The following is a 19958-nucleotide window of genomic DNA, read 5'->3' as shown; positions in this document are numbered from 1 at the left end:
ATGTATGTATATCTTTATTTATATAGTGTCATCTATGTACATAGCGTTTCCCAGCATTAATACTCGTGACATACTAATATAACACATAATGGGAATAATACGCGCATGAGTCATAAAAGGACAATGGGAAAGAGTCCCTGCCTTAAGAGCTTACAATCTAAGTAATAGGATTTAAATAGAAATAGCCGTGTTAGTCCAGTTGCGAGTTGAGAAAATGAGTACTTCAGTATAAGGTGATGCCTTTTTTATTTGGACCGACAATTGATATTATAAGACAAGCTTTCAAGGCTTGTCTCTCCTCCTCAAGACATGCAATTCTGATTCACAGAGATTCCAGGAGTTTAACACAGATGTAAAAATCCAGATAACAATCTAAGACAAGGTACAGTATGCAGGAGTCATGGTCAAGTGATCAAGTGGATTGTAAATAAACAGGGCACTAAATGGATGAAAGGGAGAAGGAGAAATGTTGGAGCCTGAAGAACTATACATGCATCTGCTCTGTGAAAGGGGGTGGTGAAGGGTGGAGAAAGTTTGATATTTAATAAGAACAAGAGGCAGGGAGAAACAATACAAAAAACCTGGTGGGGAAAGATGTGTCACAGGAGGTCTAATAAATACAGTATGCAATAATAAGCAAGAGCTTCAGTTGTAGGTGACAACACAGTGTAGCTGCAGCAATACTACCTAGCTTTATTTGATTTGGAGGGTTAATCTAATGAGTCCATTTTCCCCATTTGGGGCACATGGGGACCTGAGATGGGTGAACATCACTATACACACTTTTCTTAATATTTGCAAACCCGCAAAAGTTTTTCTGTGGGATCTTTGCTTATAAATGCACGCGAAAGCATGGAAATCCGCCTTTAGCCTTCATTTCATGTTATTATTTTTTTTTAAATGTATTTCTCCAAGTATTTTATTGGGTGTGCACAAAATCAAAGGTTTGTGCAAAGTAAATGTATAAAAAAAAAACTCAGACGTGTCCGCGAAGATTCACACTCGCGAAGATAGGCCGTTTTTACGGCGAAATTGAACTTTGGCAAAACATTGCTCATCTCTACTGGAGACACAATATTGCACCTTTAATGATAACAGAAAATGTATTATGAATGTTTGTTTGGAATTACTTCTACTATCAAACTCCATTTGAATAACTCTAACTGTGTTGCACTATGTTGGTAAATGGTAGCTGTTAGTGTAAGTTTTGCTAATGTTTGCTACATTGAACATAGAATTTTGCATCATAGTGAATCTCATTCTGGTGACTCAGGGAAGTGATGTTCTCAGGGTTACACAGAGAGCTGACACTGCCTTTGAAGGAGGTGGGTGAGGTTTGAATCTCACTGTTCCTATCACTACAGCCAGGAAGCTTGTCCTTTAACCCAACATGTTTTTAGAAAATATAGTGCTGGTATGATGAGCAAAAATAAAAGATTGAGGGCGCCAAAAACTTTTGTTGAACTTTATTATAACAAAAAACTTCAGGTAGACAACAGGACAGGTTTTCAAGAACTGCTAGGCCCTTGCACTCAGGTTTCCATAACCATGCAGGTAGCTCAGCTTCCTGTAAAAGCCTTTTACTTCTGCCTGGGACAGAACTGGACACTTGCTTCCAGTAATTCCCGGCAGTCCCACCCAGGTCCTGTGGTAAGGAACCCACTCCCTGCTGTGGCAAAATGCCTCTAAAGTGCTGTGTCTCTATGAGCCCCTAAACAGGCAGACTTGCCGTAGCTCAGAAACAAATAATGTTGCCGACCCTGTTACAGGCTAGGAGAGCCCGGAGACCCCCTCCTCTGGTTCCTCCTGGGATCTGAAGATAATATCCAAGTCTCAAACATTTATTAACTTGGTTCCCACCCCTGTTGCTGGGTAGAAAAGAAAAAAGCTACTTTAACTGAATCTTCCCCGAAAGGGTTGATGTTTCCAGTACCTTCTAGAAGGAAATAACTGACCAATCACTGTGCTGAGGGATTTGTAACATACAGTAAGAATGGTTACTTCAAATAAGTTACATGGAAAAAGTTACAACTAGGGCCTGTAAGGGACCAGCACTCACTAGGAATACTTTTAGCATTCTGCAAGGGTGCGACATGTGAATCTCATTCGTGATCAGGGCCTCCGAGAGGGGGGGACAGCCTGTACTAGTGTCCCATGCCCGGTGGTGGCGGGGTGCCCGGTGGTCGGACAAAGCAGTTGCCGGCGGTCCACGGCTCTCCCCACCTGCAGGCCTCTTCCTCTATCTCTGTCCCAGGCCGGGCCCTCTGACGTAATTAGTGTGACGGGCCTCTCTGGTGTCGGCGCGCCAGAAGTGAGTTTGGCCCAGCTTCCGGTGGGCGGCACCATGAGTGGGCTGAAGTCTGGTGGCCGGGCCCCCAAGCAATCACCCCCCTCCCCCCGGCAGTCACCCCCTCCCCGGCAGCCCCCTTCCCGGCAGTCACCCCTCTGCCAGTCATCCTCTCCCCACTCCCTGGCAGTCACCGGGCCCAGCCTGATCATCAGCAAGGTTAGTCTAATTTTATAATATGTACTGGGGCATTGGGGGGCTTTTTAACTCTAGTCCTGGGCCCCGGGAAATCTGTCAGCGGCCCTGTTAGTGATACATAGTAATTCTTTTCTGTACATACATACTATATCTGTGACTTGTAGGCACGCGGTTGCTGTTTGAGTGGAAAAGAGAGACAAAGATAACATAGTTGTAGTTCATTTGCAAAACATCATTCAAATTAGGGGGTATAGTGATGCACACTGTAAATGTGGTTATAATCTCCTAAATCATTATGCAATTCCATCAACTAATAATGCCTTTCCTTGGATTTTGGGACTTAACTAAATTTGGGAAAACCTTTTTATTTTGCAAATGGTAGGTATAAATACTCATAAAAGAATAGTCTGTGTTTTAAATTATATTTTGAACTTTGAAAATATGGCCTATCATAATATAAAGTAAAAATGCCACGACTTAAAATGTTCAGAAAACGATATACCAGCACTTATGCAGGCGACATAGGTAGCATTATGTTCCAAGGGATTGATCATATTCCTCAATCCATAAGAAGAGGGGATTGGGATAGAGCATTATTACAGCTAGAGGCTCGTTGGATTTGTACTTTGAATACCCTAAATCCATCAGGGCTTAATGAAGGATTTGTATGCACTGCGTTCCTATGAGTTCTCCTGGGTATTTCTAGCCTCTACAACTGTAACGCTTGCGCTCACCAAGAACAAGGCGGGAGCCCAGTACTGAGGTGGGAAAGTATAGAACTGCGCACCCACAGCAGCGGAGCCACGCCTGGAGGGTGGATAGTCAAGATCGCTGGGTCTGGTTTGAAGAGAGTGGATTAGTCTTGATACTTGCCGAGTTCGTAGGTAGGTGGCAGGAGGGTAGTCAGAGTCCGAGGTGCCGTGGTCGAGGGTTGGAGCCAGTAGAGAAGTAGATTGTCCATTTGCCGTGGTCAGGGATGGAGAAGGTCGGAAGGTCGGAGGCAAGCCGGGGGCGATAATCAAGAGCAGGGTCCAAAGTCTAGCCGGGTCGGTACATAAGAAGGCAAACGGCAACAAGGTGAATAACGCAGAGAGAACAAGGCAGAGACAGAGACGTGGGAACACAAGGCTACCAATAACTATGCTCAGCCAAAGAGGAAGTGACAGAGCTGAGCATATATAGAAACAGGAGTCCACTGAGAGAAGGGGGTGGACCGGAGGAGCGGCCTCTGCGGAGGCAGGGATAGGCTGTGAGAAGCTGGAGACAGGTGAGGGAGATATTAGAGTTGACGCGCAGCTGGGGAGCGGTGCACGTGCGTCACTTGTGCACACCGCGCGGGGTGGCCGCGCGGAACAAGCGGAGGGGCAGAGTCAAGCTCCGTGGGAACCTTGAAAGCCCTCCTTGGGTGTGCGCGCTCTGTAAGGTGTGCGGGAGGCTGTACAGCAGGGGGCAAAGAGGAAGCACGCCGCGGGGGACGCGGTCTCAGATCTCTTGCAACGGGATGCTATGCAGCAGGAGGTAAGGAGGGAACACGCCGCAGGGGACGTGTTCCCCGATTCCTTACAACAATTACTTCCCTAACAGTATGGATATGAAGTAGTGGGTTATTATATCCCCAGCATATCCCTGCATCTAGGTCATTTCTGGCCACTTTGAGTAAAACATTTAGTGTGCAAAAGCAATAAGCATCCTATGGGTTACCATGACAACCCGTTTTTTGGTATTTAGGGTCAGACGTTACTGCTAATACTCTCACCCCAGGAAGAAGACGTGGTTTTCGCCGAAATGTACGTCGGTACAGCGTTTGAGTAAGTTGGTGGTGCAGCGTGCAGCTCTGTGATGCCCGTGTTAGCTGTAGTGCTTCTATGGTAGTATCATAAAACACTGACAAGACTGTAACAATGGTATTTGGGACCAAGACTAAATTTGTAAAGTTTCCAGTGACTGAGCTCCAGATCAGAACCAACGCTAACACCACCCTAACTCCTGTTACTAGTTTTAAATACCTGGGTATATGGTTTGACTCCCACTTAACATTCGAAATGCACATTGATACCCCTACATCCAAAACCTATGCCAAACTAGGTGTACTCTACAGGAACAAATCCTCCCTAAGTCTCCTGGTCAGAAAGCGTATCACACAGCAGATGCTAATGCCAATTATAGACTATGGAGATATAGTATATGGCTCGGCACCCCAAACCCACCTTAGCAAACTTGAAACCCTCTATAATTCAATTTGTCATTTTGTTCTCCAATGCAACTACAACACACATCACTGCGAAATGCTCAAAGAACAAGATTGGTCATCACTCGATTCTAGGCGCAAAGTTCACCTTTCCTTTCTTGCCTTCAAATATTTTCTGGGCAAGCTACTCATCTATCTGAACGAGCGCCTCACCCCTACCACATGCAGCACTTATCATCTGAGATCAGACTCCAAAAGACTGTTCATGGTCCCAAGGCTCAACAAAGTATCTGGCCGCTCCTCCTTCTCTTAACGTGCACCCCAAATCTGGAACAACCTACTGGAGACTCTCAGATCCACCACCAGTTTACGTTCTTTCAAAACTAAGGCTGTCTCACATTTTAATCTGGTCTGTAACTGTTTCATCTACTATATATTGCTCAAACTGTTGTATGCCTGTCTGTCCCTAGGGGCAATCGCATTGGCCCTTGGGCTCGTCACTCCGCCTCAGGCCAATGAGATGGCTCCCTTGGCCCGCCTGCCCATGCACACCTCTCATTGGCCTGAGGCGGAGTGATGGGCCAAAGGACACACACACACACACCCCCCCACACCCTCCCACCCAGGTAAGTCACACCACTGCACGTCCCGCCTCAACTTATGGCCCCAGTAACTCACCTATTTCAGGCTCGCAGCCTCGCACCTCAGGCCAGGCCCCAGGCCCACACAGGGCCACACAGGCCCACACAGGGTGCTTCCTGCCTCCGCCTGCATGCGCCTCCGGCAGCCGGGTGGCACATCGGGGGACCAAGCGGTTGCCCGGGGGGCAGGGGAGAGCAAGTCACGGGGAGTGGGGGAGCGAGCCCCGAGTCACGGGGAGCGGGGGGGCGAGCCCCGAGTCACGGGGAGCGGGGGGGGCGAGCCCCGAGTCACGGGGAGCGGGGGGGCGAGCCCCGAGTCACGGGGAGCGGGGGGGGCGAGCCCCGAGTCACGGGGAACGGGGGGGCGAGCCCCGAGTCACGGGGAACCAAGAAGGGGGAGCGGCCAGCGGGGGGACGGACGCCAAGGGGAGGGGGGCATGCGGATACATAAATTATGACAATACATATGCCCCCTGCTCTCCACCCCACCCACTCCCCTTTCCCCCCTTTCCCACCCTCACTCCCTCCCTTTCCCACCCCCAATCCCCTTTCCCACCCCCAATCCCCTTTCCCACTCCCCTTTCCCCCACTCCCCTTTCCCCCACTCCCCTTCAACCCCCCACTCCCCTTTCCCCCCACTCCCCTTTCCCCCCCCACTCCCCTTTCCCCCCACTCCCCTTTCCCCCCCACCCCCCTTTACCCCCCTGCCTTTACCCCCCCCCCCGCTCCCCTTCCCCCCCCGCTCCCCTTCCCCCCCCGCTCCCCTTCCCCCCTGTCCTCCTTTCCCCCCCCCTCCGCTCCCCTTTCCCCCCCCTCCGCTCCTCTTTCCCCCTCCCCCTCCACTCCCCTTTCCCCCCCCTCCGCTCCCCTTTCCCCCCCCTCCGCTCCCCTTCCACCCCCCCTCCGCTCCCCTTTCCCCCCCCTCCGCTCCCCTTTCTCCCCACCCCTCTGCTCCCCTTTCTCCCCCCCCTCCGCTCCCCTTTCTCCCCCCCCTCCGCTCCCCTTTCTCCCCCCCCTCCGCTCCCCTTTCTCCCCCCCTCCGCTCCCCTTTCTCCCCCCCTCCGCTCCCCTTTCTCCCCCCCTCCGCTCCCCTTTCCCCCCCCTCCGCTCACCTTTCCCCCTACTCCGCTCCCCTTTCCCCCCCCTCCGCTCCCCTTCCCCCCCCTCTGCTCCCCTTCCCCCCCTCTGCTCCCCTTCCCCCCCCTCCGCTCCCCTTTCCCCCCCCTCTGCTAATCTTTCATCCCCCCTCCGCTAACCTTTCCCTCCCCCTCCGCTCCCCTTTCCCCCCCCTCCGTTCCACTTACCCCCCCTCCACTCCCCTTTCCCCCCCCTCCGCTCCCCTTTCCCCCCCTCCGCTCCCCTTTACCCCCCCTCCGCTCCCCTTTACCCCCCCTCCGCTCCCCTTTACCCCCCCCCCCTCTGCTCCCCTTTCCCCCCCCCTCTGCTCCCCTTTCCCCCCCCATCCGCTCCCCTTTCCCCCCCTCCGCTCCCCTTTCCCCCCCTCCGCTCCCCTTTCCCCCCTCCACTCCCCTTCCCCCCCTCCACTCCCCTTTCCCCCTCCGCTCCCCTTTCCCCCCCTCCACTCCCCTTCCCCCCCCCTCCACTCCCCTTTCCCCCTCCGCTCCCCTTTCCCCCCCTCCACTCCCCTTTCTCCCCCCACTCCGCTCCCCTTTCTCTCCCCCCCTCCGCTCCCTTTTCCCCCTCCGCTCCCCTTTCCCCCCCTCCACTCCCCTTTCTCCCCCCACTCCGCTCCCCTTTCCCCCCCCCCTCTGCTCCCCTTTCCCCCCCCCTCCGCTCCCCTTTCTCCTCCCCTCCACTCCCCTTCCCCCCCCTCCACTCCCCTTTCTCCCTCCGCTCCCCTTTCCCCCCCCTCCACTCCCCTTTCTCCCCCCACTCCGCTCCCCTTTCTCTCCCCCCCTCCGCTCCCTTTTCCCCCTCCGCTCCCCTTTCCCCCCCTCCACTCGCCTTTCTCCCCCCACTCCGCTCCCCTTTCCCCCCCCCCTCTGCTCCCCTTTCCCCCCCCTCCGCTCCCATTTCTCCCCCCCTCCACTCCCCTTTCTCCCCCCCCTCCTCACCCCTTTCTCCCCCCCTCCGCTCCCCTTTCCCCCCCTCCGCTCCCCTTTATCCCCCCCTCTCCGCTTCCCTTTCTCCCCCCCTCCGCTCCCCTTTCCCCCCCCCTCTGCTCCCCTTTCCCCCCCCCTCTGCTACGCTTTCCCCCCCCTCTGCTCCCCTTTCCCCCCCTCCGCTCCCCTTTCCCCCTCCCCTCCGCTCCCCTTTCCCCCTCCCCCCTCCGCTCCCCCTTCCCCCTCCCCCTCCGCTCCCCTCCCCCCTCCGCTCCCCTTTCCCCCTCCCCTCCGCTCCCCTTTCCCCCCCCTCCGCTCCCCTTTCCCCCCCTCCGCTCCCCTTTCCCCCCCCTCCGGTCCCCTTTCCCCTCCACCTCCCTTCCCCCCCTCCCACCCCCTTCCCCTCTCCCACCCCCTTCCCCCATCCCACACTTCCACCCCTTCCCCCCTCCACCCCTTCCCCCACCTCCTCCAACCTTTCCCCCCTCCTCCACCCCTTGCCCCCCTCCATCACCCCCTCCTCCCCTTCCCGCCGCCCTTCGCCTTCCTGCCCGACTTCCCGCCTCCCCACCTCTGCCTTTCACCCACCCTTACTCCGGCCGCCTCTGCCTTTCACCCACCGCCTCACAGCCGTTGCATGCACTCAACAGACACCCGCCACACTCGACACACACCTGCTGCCTCCCGCCCCTGCACACCGACATCACTGACCCACCGCCTCACACCCTAGCAGGACCCCCACTCACAGACAGCACTCACAACCCACGCGCCACCTGCCGCCTCACACCCTAGCAGGACACACGCCTCACATTTTTACATCGGTTATGTCACCAAAATATACATTGTAGTGTGGTGTGTTTACAATAAACCATTTTTAAACAACATCATATTACATTTTATTCCATCTTTCTTTTCAATATTATTATCCAACCTTTACAACAAATAGTCACCTATTGTTCCACGATTTATAAATACTACTACCTATTACGCATTTACATCCCAGGCAACGCCGGGTCTCTCAGCTAGTACGCCTATAATATACATCTTCTCTAACTGTGCATGCAATGTATTGTATAGAATGTATACCCTATTCATTTATGTAACTGTTTTTTTAACCATGTATTATTTGTCCAGGACATACTTGAAAACGAGAGGTAACTCTCAATGTACTACTTCCTGGTATTTTTTTTTATAAATAAATCAAGCCTAAACCCCCCTCTGCTCCACTTTCCCCCCCCTCCGCTCCCCTTTTCCCCCCCCTCCGCTCCCCTTTCCCCCCCCTCTGCTCCCCTTTCCCCCTCCCTCCGCTCCCCTTTCCCCCCCTCCACTCCCCTTCCCCCCCCTCCACTCCCCTTTCCCCCTCCGCTCCCCTTTCCCCCCCTCCACTCCCCTTCCCCCCCCTAAACTCCCCTTTCCCCCTCCGCTCCCCTTTCCCCCCCTCCACTCCCCTTTCTCCCCCCACTCCGCTCCCCTTTCTCTCCCCCCCTCCGCTCCCTTTTCCCCCTCCGCTCCCCTTTCCCCCCCTCCGCTCCCCTTTCTCCCCCCACTCTGCTCCCCTTTCCCCCCCCTCTGCTCCCCTTTCCCCCCCCTCTGATCCCCTTTCTCCCCCCCTCCACTCCCCTTTCTCCCCCCCTCCACTCCCCTTTCTCCCCCCCCTCCTCTCCCCTTTCTCCCCCCCTCCGCTCCCCTTTCCCCCCCCTCCGCTCCCCTTTATCCCCCCCCTCTCCGCTTCCCTTTCTCCCCCCCCTCCGCTACCCTTTCCCCCACCCTCTTCTCCCCTTTCCCCCCCCTCTGCTCCCCTTTCCCCCCCCTCTGCTCCCCTTTCCCCCCCTCCGCTCCCCTTTCCCCCTCCCTTCCGCTCCCCTTTTCCCCTCCCCTCCGCTCCCATTTCCCCCTCCCCCCTCCGCTCCCCTTTCCCCCTCCCCCTCCGCTCCCCTTCCCCCCCCTCCGCTCCCCTTTCCCCCCCCTCCGCTCCCCTTTCCCCCCCCTCCGCTCCCCTTTCCCCCCCTCCGCTCCTCTTTCCCCCCCCTTCCGCTCCCCTTTCCCCCCTCCGTTCCCCTTTCCCCTCCACCTACCTTCCCCCCCTCCCACCCCCTTCCCCTCTCCCACCCCCTTCCCACATCCCACACTTCCACCCCTTCCCCCCTCCACCCCTTCCCCCACCTCCTCCAACCCTTCCCCCCTCCTCCACCCCTTGCCCCCCTCCACCACCCCCTCCTCCCCTTCCCGCCGCCCTTCGCCTTCCTGCCCGCCTTCCCGCCTCCCCACCCCCGCCTTCCCGCCTCTGCCTTTCACACGCCCTTACTCCGGCCGCCTCTGCCTTTCACCCACCGCCTCACAGCCGCTGCACGCACTCAACAGACACCCGCCACACTCGACACATACCTGCCGCCACACACACCTGCTGCCTCCCGCCCCTGCACACCGACATCACTGACCCACCGCCTCACACCCTAGCAGGACCCCCACTCACAGACAGCACTCACAACCCACGCGCCACCTGCCGCCTCACACCCTAGCAGGACACACGCCTCACATTTTTACATCTGTTATGTCACCAAAATATACATTATAGTGTGGTGTGTTTACAATAAACCATTTTTAAACAACATCATATTACATTTTATTCCATCTTTCTTTTCAATATTATTATCCAACCTTTACAACAAATAGTCACCTATTGTTCCACGATTTATAAATAATACTACCTATTACGCTTTTACATTCCGGGCAACGCCGGGTCTCTCAGCTAGTACGCCTATAATATACATCTTCTCTAACTGTGCATGCAATGTATTGTATATAATGTATACCCTATTCATTTATGTAACTGTTTTTTTAACCATGTATTATTTGTCCAGGACATACTTGAAAACGAGAGGTAACTCTCAATGTACTACTTCCTGGTATTTTTTTTTATAAATAAATCAAGCCTAAACGCGGCTTCAATCTCTTAAATAAATTAGTTATGCATTAACTACCATCAGGTATTTCTTTTGTGAGCTAGCAGCAACAATGCTTTGTGGAGTTACATGCCCTGTTTTTTAAAAGAAATTTTCAAAGTAAAGGGGTAGTTTTCTACTAGATCAGCATTGGGGATATTCCAGTGAGTGTGTACTTACAGTAAAATAGTCCCAGATGGGGTGTTGTGCCAGCCGTTTACGGGTTCCATCATGATATGCCTTAAACGTGGCATGTAAAAAGGCTGATTACACTTTGTTAAGGGCTGCTACTATCACACACTGTGAAATTGCTATACACGAGGGTCTATAGCGACCACACTTACCTAATCACCCTTTGACACAAATTTGCTCTCTATATATAGCTGTTTGCTGATTAATTGGAGTGCTAGCTATCAAAAACTACATAGAGGTATGTCCTCAATGGTTTTATGTACCACACGATGTATCTAGACATCAGTTGTATGTACAGAATTTACCAAAGTGTACTAATTTAGCATATATATTGCATAACAGGATTTGTACACATTAACTAGTGGAACCGGTTTAATATGATATATGTAGCACACTGGGAGACGGAATATACATGTGCTAAGTATGTAGAGATCTATCATTGCATTTCCCTCTATGGGCTTGTTTTGTGGGTTTAATAAACTACAAGTACAATGTTGCAACGTTGACACACTATATCATTTGTCTGGCTATAGCCTACTTACAGCAATGTGATATGCCTTAAATTAGACATCGTTTCTTGCTATAATATTGAAACATCTTCTTGTTACCACCATGAAAATAGTTACAACTGTTTTAAACCTGTTTTGAAGTGGAGTGCTCCATAGAGTAATATCTGATAGATATGGTAACCCTGTACATTTCAACAGTTTACAGTACACGTACTATATTTAAAATTGTGATTATGAATGATATATTGTGCTGACTATATATCACCATCAACCTATTAGTGTCAATATGCTGACTTATTAGGTACTGTACCCCATACTTTGAATTTATGACCAGTCAGGTGGTGGCAACACTTAGTACTGAGTTATTTTACTTCACTTGCTTTATTCTAAGTGCCAATTCCTTTTCATTTATATGGATTAAATGTTATATTTTAAATTAACTACATTAAACTACTCTTTTGACTTTGGTGCGCCGATTAGGGGGCTCTTTCTCAAGTGCCTAGCCGCACTTACCTATCTTAACTCCCAGCTTGTAGCCAGGTGTGAAAACTAACCGGAGCTAGGGGTTACAAGAGGAGGTCAGTGGCGGCACAGAGCAGAACAGAGTTCAAAACAGCCCGATTCTGGCTATCCTTGGAAACTTTGGGATAGGAGAACGAGTGGTTTTGTGAAAAGGGAAATGCAATACAGGCTTACAGTACTTTACAGAAACGAGATCATAAACGAGGAAAGTGTAGCCTGCAAAATACATAAGTGAAAGGATAATGTAGGCAAGGGAGAATGGGTACATCTGAGGAAGAGGAAGATAAATTATGCCCAGTAAGGATAGTGAAGAGGTATGTTAAGAGTGGGTAGAGGTATTCTTGGTCCACAGGGACCTGGCATTACTTTGAGGATATCGGATTCACAGTGTGTTTAAGTTTTGCTTGCAAGCATTTAACATGGACCCTGCAAATGTTGGCACTCATTAATTTAGAATAGGGGCGTCAACTACAGCAGGAGAGGTACAGAAGGACTGGTAGAGTGTGCAGTAAATAAACAGAAAGGGGCAAAGAATGGATGAAAGAGATAGCGGAAAATGTTAGAGCATGTCGGGCCATATATCCATCAGCAGTGTGAGGGGGAGAAGGGTTTGAAATTTAAAATGAAGAGATGTAGGGAGAAACTACTGTACAAAAAAATACGATAGTGTGTAAGAAACCTCATATCAGCATTAAGTCCTCTTGTTCTGGTGTCCAAGAGCACTATCATTTTCAGTTCAAATGTTTTCCATTCCTGAGTGCTTTTAAACATTCCTTTGAGGATTTTGATTGAGAAGTGGTGTCCCACTGGAGTGCAATATCTTCCTTCTTCATTGTGTGTTATTGTGTGTCTGTGTAGGTTCAATCCGGTATGAAGTTTTGGGCTGGTTTCATCAATGTACTGGAGCATCCTTGGTCACATTTGCAGCATTGAATCATACATACCACATTCCTGGATGTGCCACAGTATGATCCTTTAACATTCAGTGTTCTATGTTTGTGACTGGCTGTGAGATCTTGGCATGTATGTTTGCAAAGTTTGCAACGTGTGATGCTGCAGTGTCTTCTGCCATTCTCAGCGTCCTTGATTTCGTCATTAAGTTTTCTGTGGGTTGCGGGAATGCAAGGATGGGAGGTTTACAGAAGATTTATTTTAATGTGTCATCCACTGCCAGCATGAGCTGCAGATCCTTGATTATATTTTATATTCCCTCTAGGGCAGTGGTTGTCTTTAGCCCCTGGTGATATGCGTGTGGTTGTTTCTTTATTTTTGTATTGGAGCAGGTGTTCTCGTGGGGCTTTAAGTGCCTTGATGATTGTTTTGGCAATAGTCTTTGGTTTGTATCCCTTCTGTCTGAATGACTCAGTCAGGGTTGTGAGGTGTCTGTTGCTGTCTTTAGCATCAGAGCCGACACAGTGATATCTACTATTTCAAACCCTTCTTCCCACACCCCCCCGCCCTTGCACCCCAGCCCCCTCACACTGCTGATGGATGGATGTTTCTGCATTCTCTAACATGTCTCACTATCCCTATCATCCATTTAGTGCCCTGTCTGTTTATTTTACTATCCATTGCAACATGACTTCTGCACATCGTGTCTTAGATTGTTATATCCTGGACTATTTTGTAATTCAGAATTGCCTGTCCCGAGGAAGAGAGCTCTTTAATACCATTTGACATTTTATTTCTAATACTATCAATGTGTATACTGTAGTAAGAAAATACATGGTCCCAATCACATGTATGAAATAATAACACTGATGTTTAATGGGTTTGGCTAGATCAGCGGGGTCCAATAGGAATTCAAAGCCAGCCACACTTGTGGTTGTCGTCTTTCCATATTCACCACATTCTCATGTCAGTGACAATAGGGTGGAGCTTGCGAGTCACGACGCTCGCCATGTTGTGCTTGAGCACAGGACCTTTCCTGACCCCCCGTGTCGCCAACCTTATGAGATCCCCCCCCCCCCCTTCACTCTTATGTTCTCCCTCCCTCTCTCACACCCCCACCTCTCCCTCCCCCCTCATCCTCGCCCTCCCCCCATGCACATGTCTACTGGTTGTCTTTATGATATTCAGTGAAAGCCGTTACAGTGTTGCTTGTCTTTAGGAATGATCACAACTGTGGCAACGTGAGAGCTGGGTCACAACTGGAACTGAAGGGCAACATTTCCTATTCTGTTCCTTACTTCGGGGGACAGGTCGAAATCATACGATTGCTTTAAGAGAGATTATGAGGTTCTGGTGCCAGAATATCCATTGCACTACAGTTAACCTATATCAAGAAGCCTACAGTACTATGCTATCTTTAACCATGGATGCCAATGTCCAAATAAGAAGAATAAACTGATATCCATCTCAGTTTATTATACCCATTAAATTAAATCCATCTACATTTCAGAAACTTCCATCAATTTCATTTTATTAAATAAATTAAACTCTAACAAAACTGTGTTAATGCAACAATAATGTTTGCAATCATAGGATCTAATGTTGGGAAACCACCTATTATAATTCACTTTACACACCCTGACAGGCCCAATCCCTTTTTAAACATATGAAAAGAACCAAGAATAATATTAGGATTTCAGAAAGAGAAAGGATTTAAATTATACACAAGAACCTTTGTAAAGTGCATTTCTTTGAAAAACACATTGAATGAAAAAAACCAGAAAAATATTCAATATCCTTTTTTTAATTTATTTCAGTTCTCCTTATGTATTATAAAAATAAGCATTTTACTGCACAATTGTACATTCCCGTTGCTTCTATGAAAAGAAAAGTATTGCAGTTTTGTTGCTCAGCCGGGAGAATTGAAAAATAGCTGTACTCCACATGATTAAAAAAATGACAAGAATCAGAAAGAAAAACATAGAAAGAATTGTTAGCGATTGCACCCCTAACATGTCTACGCTTTTATGCAGCAAACGCTTGAATATACAGCATATCCATGTTTGCTTGTGCTGTATCAGGGGAGGATTCCCTAAGCTCTGATAAGAGGTGTCGAAGCTTCATCCAACACAACTGCCATTCAAGTCAATAGCAGTTAATGCTGGATCCAGCTCCAATATTCATTATAAGAGCTTAGTGACTCAAAGTGTAAGGCCTCGGGCATGGTGCCTCGGGCCGCGCTGATTCGCGCTCCTGCTCTGCCTCCCCTGCTCAAACTGGAGCTTTTTTGTGTCCTGGCAGGCGAGGCAGTGAGCGCGCTTTGGGGGCGGTGCATAGGCGGGGCGGAGGCAGGCCGGAGGCGTGTCGGGAGGCGGGGCTAGTCCCTCGCTCTCATTGGATGTGAGCGATCACGTGACCGCTCCTCCGCTTCCCTGAGCGGCAAATTTTAAATTTGCCTGTCTCTCCAAAATATCTGAGCCTCCGCACGCATGCGGCTGCTAACGCCGCGCTGATGACAGATGCAGGGGGTAAGTGCATCTGCTCAGCACGGCTCAGCAAGGCTCACCCTACTATGTCCCAGGCCTAAGGCTTGGTCCCCGCTGGCTGCTGCTGACAAGAGCCGCCCCTCAATAGGGCCGGGCCCGCCCCAGGGGGTGGCTTCCGGGCAGCAAGTTTATCAGGCAGACAAGAAAATGAAGATTGGAGCTAGCGATGGAGTGCTTGGCCACGCCCCCCCCCCCAGCGGTTCAGCCAATGAGGGTGAACCTGCTGGGTGATGTCATGGCCACGCCCCTGTCATGCCCCCCCTTGTCTTTTCCCCTGCACCTCACTGCAGACCGGGGAACTCAGCTGCACGCGCCGCCAGCCTGGCAGGCGCGCGTGCAGCGCAGGCGCTGGGCCCGCAGCCTAACTGTCCATAAGCAATGGGTAAGAGACCATGTAAAATGTGTTGGAATCTGGTATTCAGCTACTTTGAGATATGTCGTATTTTTGTACATCAGTGTGATGATAGGGTTTAAGATAAATAGTCAGTAACATGCATTGCATGTAAGTGACAGGGCTCCTCCCTCATGCCATCAGACTCCTGGTTTCATGTATTTTATTATTCCCCTATTTTGCCCCACTTGCATCAATGGTGTTTGAGCAATAGAAGAACCTAATGACCATTTACTTGGTGTAATTATTTGATGCAGTGTAACAATTTCTGCTTTTTTCTTCTCATTTGTCAAAAAAATCTCAGGTGGATCATACCTGATTGTCAGATCTGCTTTTAAAGTTAAAAAAAAAACACATGATAAGCATGGGCCTTATGCTTCATGCAGACACAAGCAGAAATAATAATACAATGGGACACACGGCCATCAGGGCACACTTTAGGTGAAACTTGTTCAAGTATATAAATACTTTATTTTGAACATATCATCTCTATGACAGTAGTATGTGCAGTATGTGTGTTTAACTGGATTGGTTTCATCGGGCCTCTGTAACAGTGATGGATTTTCTTACTGAAAATATAAATGGACTAGCTCATTCCCAAGAGACTCTGCTGACAAGTGGGATTAAATCTTCTAATCGGTGCATAGGATCCAGTGCCACTACTGGGAGGCACATATCAGAATAATGCTCAGAGCTGAAATGTTTGGTTCACTAGTTTCAATTGAATAGACCCGTATTTCTGTGCATATTTAAGAGACACTTCATTACTCTGATTGCTACTGAACTTTTAGGTAAACTGCATGAAGACACCTTTATATATGCTATATTATTAGGATAGGCTTTAGTGCATAACCCACAGCTAAAAGTCCTGAAAGTTCACAAGGCCAGTAAGTTGTATCCATTCTCACACTGATGAGACCCGAAAAGTTGAAACAGTCATCTGTCTGTGAGTAGGTTTAGGGCCATGCACTTCTTTATCCCAGTGTGTGCTGAAAAAGCGTCAGGCATTACACTTCCAGGGATCCATGTTTAAAACGATAAGAAGATAAAAGTGACACACTATGACTGATCATTTGCATGTCAGTATCCAGAATCCCTGCAGTGTATGAAAAGAGATAATGGGGAAAGTCAGGTGTGCGGACCTGTCTGAGATGTAAATGTGCTCATAAGTGGTATTTTTGATGTTGTACACTGTACGGTAGAGGGTTTTTGTCACTTTTTTTTACTCATTAAAACGTACTTTGGGCCTGGTTGTGCCAGCTTCATCATCATCAATCAATTCATCATCATCAATCAAATCAACATCATCCATCAATCATCATCCATCAATCATCATCCATCAATCATCAGCAATTAATCAGCAATCAATGATCATCAATCATCAATTAATCATCTATTTTTTTAAGTAAATACAGGCATCCGCTTATGGGAGCATCGGAATAGTTTACAGTCAGTTTGAAATCCTCTACAATTAAATACAATTAATTTTTATACAAGCGACAGGCAGGAAAAGTCAGAGTTATAAATAATACATTGTTGTATTAAATGAACAAAGGATATATATTCAGTTTGCAGATATTTCATGGACAGTTAGAGATATGATTTTGGGCGTAAGTAACATTTACAGATAGGATTGAAATGGTGTTAGAAGAGGTAGGCTAGGCCTGCAATGTGTTGTTTGAAAAGGTTGCCTCAAGGAGCTTACCATGTATAGGCAGAGCATGTTGAATCATTTGGTACAGGGGATGAGGGGGCTGGCGAGTTTCAAAATGCAATAAAACAGCTGCAATATTACCAAACATCAGCAGATGGCAGCAAACAGTGACGCCCTTTGGCTAACGCCTTCAGGGCGACTCAGGTGTTATTTCCCAGAGATTCTTTGGTAGAATGAAAGAGCATCATAGCACATACCTGGACCTCCGGGCAGACCTGCAGAGGGGAGGGACTGATGAACTCCAGGTGGTCTTTGAAGTGGCTCGTGTCTCATGCTGTTAACCCCTTCGGTGCTGGCTTAGTGGACATGGGCAGTGAAGGCATATTGGGGAGTCTCTCATAGGGAGATGCCTTTGGGGGGACCTGGTTTGTTATGTTGCAGAGATTCTTTGGCAGAACACATAATCCCACGGCAAGCTTCTTATAGACACAATCATGTTATATACCATGGTGCTGTTTCTATTGAGCTACTGTTCCAATGTCTGGAAGTGGGAGCTAAAGGTTGATACTGTTTTGATATATAATACACTTATTATTTTGATTCACGTCCATTTCAGTGTTATCTTCTTCATTTCATAGAATGTATGACAAAATAAAATCATCTGCTTAACTCCAAATACAAATTTGAAAGCGCTAATCCATCTTTTTTTTCACAGTATTTATTCGGTCATTGAGATACTGAGCCCTGAAAACAATCTGAATGATGGATCAAAGTAGCTGCTAGAAAGCTTCAGAAAAGACAGAACCCAAAGGAAAATATATCACTAACAGCTTAATCTGTGGGACCTTTGGAGAGAAAATTGTGTAGGAAATAGAGCTTGGATCACATTATGGTTCAGCCCTAAGACCTGTATTGAACATGCTGTAAAGCTTCTTCCCTGTACTGGAGAGGATTTCAGTCCCATTCCATTTTAATAGAATGTAACTTTTCTCCAACATTGGGAAGAAGCGTCACAGCATATTGAAAAAGGGACTGTGGCCCATATTGACTAAGCCAGCGTTTCCCAAATGGGGTTCCGTGGAACCCTGGGGTTCCACCATGGCTCTCCTCCACCCCCCAAGCCCGCTCTCTGGTCAGGACTGCAAGATCACGCTCTAGCAGTGCGGCACTTCCGGTGCCTGCTAGAGCGTGTGCGTGCTTGCAGCCATGACTGCCCTGACCACCTCCTGCCCCCCCACTGCCGCCTCCTCCTCCTGCCCTGCCGCCTCCTCTCCCCCCACTGCCGCCTCCTCTTCCTTCCCACTGCCTCCTCACCCCCCAATGCTGTCGCCTCCTCCTCCTGCCCACTGCCTCCTCACCCCCCAATGCTACTGCCTCCTCCTGCCCCGCCGCCTCCTCACCCCCCAATGCCGCCTCCTCCTGCCCTCTCCTCACCCCCCAATGTTCTGCCTCCTCCTGCCCCGCCGCCTCCTCACCCCCCAATGCTGCCGCCTCTTCCTGCCCCGCCGCCTCCTCACACCCCAATGCTGCCGCCTCCTCCTGCCCCACAGCCACCTCACCCCCCACTGCCGCCTCCTCCTCCTGCCCCGTCGCCTCCTTTCCCCCCACTGCCGCCTCCTCCTCCTGCCCCGCTGCCTCCTCACCCCCCAATGCTGCCGCCTCCTCCTGCCAGCAGCCTCCTCACCCCCCAATGCTGCCGCCTCCTCCTGCCCCACCGCCACCTCACCCCCCACTGCCTCCTCCTCCTCTTGCCCTGCCGCTGCCATTGCCTCCTGCACTGCCGCCTCCTCCTGCCTCGCCGCCTCCTCCTCTTAACCGCTGCCGCTGTCTCCTGCCCCGCTGCCTCCTCCTGCCTAGCCGCCGCCTCCTCTTGCCCCGCCGCCTCTGCCTCCTTCGCCCCCCGCCACCGGAAATTGCAGGGCAGGATACCAGGTAGGCATATAGGGGGGGAGAGCCATGGTGGCGGACGGTGGGTGGGGAGATCCATGGTGGCGGGGGGTGGGGAGATCCATGGGGGTGGGGGGTGGTTGGGGAGATCCATGGTGGCGGAGGGTGGGGGTTGTGAGATGCAGGGGGGTATATGAGGATGATGAGGGGTGCATGGGACAAATATGATTATGATGAGGGGTGCTGGGGGAGATATGTATTTTAAAAATGTACTGGGGCAGTGGGTGTCTTTTAAAAATGTACTGGGGTACTGGGGGTCTTTTAAAAATGTACTGGGGCAGTGGGGGTCTATTAGAAATGTACTGGGGCAGTGGGGGTCTTTCAAAAATGTATTGGGACAGTGGGGGGTCTTTTAAAAATGTATTGGGGTGGTGGGGGTCTTTTTAAACTGTATTGGGGTGGTGGGGGTCTTTTTAAAATGTATTGGGGTGGTGGGGGTCTTTTAAAAATGTATTGGGGTGGTGGGGGGCTTTTAAAAATGTATTGGGGCGGTGGGGGTCTTTTAAAAATTATCTTGAACCAAAAATTTTTTGCATGCGGCTCATTTCTTTTTTTATTTATTTTTTTTTTTAATGTGCTACGCTAAAAATATTTAAGGGGTTCCATTCTGTTTAACAAAATATAAAAGGGTTCCACGACTAAATTTAATTGGGAAACACTGGACTAAGCAATTATATTCTATAAGACACCTTCCAACAAGAGCTAGGCAAACTTTTAATCAGAGTCTGAATCCAGAGAGAGAGAGGATATAAATTTTAAAAAAATAATACAATACAGAGAAATACAAAAGATTGTGTGACAATTCACAGGCCAAACTTTGACAAGTTCACCAATCTCGTCTTCCAGCAACCTAAAGCCCAGTGTTTTTCAACCAGGGTACCAAGGAACCCCTGGGTTCCCCGGGCCTCCCTAAAAGGTTCCCTGAAACGTTCTGGTCATTTGAATACTTTATCAAATAAAGAAGAATGTACAGTACAATGCATCTGA

The 19958-nt window shown here is 49.8% G+C and overlaps 1 protein-coding gene across 2 annotated transcripts in view; it reads left to right on the top strand.

The window, feature by feature from the left end:
* Window positions 1–19958, top strand: part of CRHR2 (corticotropin releasing hormone receptor 2) — a 446496-nt gene that overhangs the window by 96283 nt on the left and 330255 nt on the right. The gene's annotated exons all lie outside the window — the stretch shown is intronic.

Source organism: Ascaphus truei, chromosome 2 (genome assembly GCF_040206685.1).
Source record: "Ascaphus truei isolate aAscTru1 chromosome 2, aAscTru1.hap1, whole genome shotgun sequence".
Classification (NCBI taxonomy): Eukaryota; Metazoa; Chordata; class Amphibia; order Anura; family Ascaphidae; genus Ascaphus; species Ascaphus truei.
This window is presented reverse-complemented; position numbering and strand designations above follow the sequence as displayed.